We start from the raw sequence: 1,563 nt of genomic DNA, 5'->3' as shown, positions 1-1,563 counted from the left end.
ACCATCATAAATTGTCTTTAGTCTTTATAATTCTTCAATTAGTATTGGTAATATGTCCTAAACCAGTATTTGCCTTGTCATTTTGTTAAGGAACTATAACTACTTAATATACTGTAAGCAATTTGAATCAGTTCCCACAAGCAACGTGTCCTAGAAACCCAAACCACTGTGTCATATTAAATCAATTGTAGGTTCATGAGAAGGCCACAATTCATCTTCGTAGCCTGCATAGTCACAGTGCCTTATTACAACTACTGCTGCTGTATAATTAAGTAATAAGTCCTGCTGAAAAAAGAAAGGTACCCATTATTTCTGTGTTTGAAGCCTTTATTGGTGAAAAACACTTTTCTGTGCTGTGTCTTATGGGAGGTTAAAGAAATAAGACATTTCATATGTCTTTTATTTTTTTAAGTGCCAAATAGTTAATATTTCTAACAAATACTGTATTAAGACGCATGTAAATACCAGTGTAGCCTTCAGCCAGATCCAGAACCTAGGGAAGTTAGTGGGAATATTGCTGGTGATTTCTTACTTGAAGCAAACTCCTTATGAATTATTTAGAGACTTCAAAGCCATAACAGAACTAGTGGTGGGCAAACAGGGTACCAACCCCCAGCACTGATTTTAAAAGGGGCTAAAAAATGGTGGCTGTCACTGTCCTTGGCTCAGCTGCCACCACTGCCCCAGCAGCTGCTGCCTCCCTAGAAACAGACATTTCTTCTTGCCTCTGCTTCAAAGGCCTTGTTTGGTTTTATGTTAATCCCTACAAAGGCCAAATTCTTATTGACTTCTGCTCAGTTAAATCTCCAATGACCTGGGATTAGTTCTCAGAAGTATATTTTACTAGGGGGTGCAAGTTGAACAAAAACCTCCACTTTCTTCTGCTGTTAATTAACTACAAGGACCTTTAAGAGAAGTTATGCACATATTTCTTCTTAAAGTTCTTATGATAACTGCAATTTGCTGCCTGGAGTTTGATTTGGGTAGCTGCCTGGAGTTTGATTTGGATATAATGCAAAGAGCATTAATATTTTTATTTTATCCTTGATTCCATAATACAACCAAATTTTACTTAAAAGCTTTTCTATTTTATTTTTTTTTACCATAACCCAATTTATTTCCTCAAGACTTCTAACTCAGTTATCCTTGTGCATTTTTAAGGTAAAATAAATGTGGAAATCTGAATGAGGGGATGAAGAATTACAAATGATATCAGGTTTTCCTATTTTGCATGTAACCCTGGGCGTGACACTACACGTGCCCTTACCTGAATAGTGGGATCCTGGGAAGCTGCTGCAGTGCCCCGGAGCGGAGAGCCTCCCCTTACAATTAAGCACCCTCCCAGACAATTCTCAAAATATTTACAAGATTTAATTATTTACAACATAACAAATAACCATTAAATAAACACACTGATATACCCACTAATAAACCCTCAAGAACTTATTTACAGTCTCTCACTTGCACACGGTGTACTGGGGATCCTGTGTGCACTGCCCCTGACGGGGTGTCTCAGGGAGCGGGACTGTCTGTGTCCCTGCACGTGGTCTGTGGACGCTCCCT

General features: G+C 38.5%; 1 long non-coding RNA gene across 1 annotated transcript in view; it reads left to right on the top strand.

The window, feature by feature from the left end:
• The first annotated feature begins 1,157 nt into the window (after nt 1-1,157).
• Nucleotides 1,158-1,563, top strand: part of LOC109312447 — a 4,045-nt gene continuing 3,639 nt past the window's right edge. Inside the window, exon 1 of the long non-coding RNA XR_002101819.1 lies at nt 1,158-1,216. This is a non-coding gene — a long non-coding RNA (uncharacterized LOC109312447). The remainder of the gene's footprint in view (nt 1,217-1,563) is intronic.

Source organism: Crocodylus porosus, unplaced genomic scaffold (genome assembly GCF_001723895.1).
Source record: "Crocodylus porosus isolate Cpor-Errol unplaced genomic scaffold, CroPor_comp1, whole genome shotgun sequence".
Taxonomy (NCBI): Eukaryota; Metazoa; Chordata; order Crocodylia; family Crocodylidae; genus Crocodylus; species Crocodylus porosus.
This window is presented reverse-complemented; position numbering and strand designations above follow the sequence as displayed.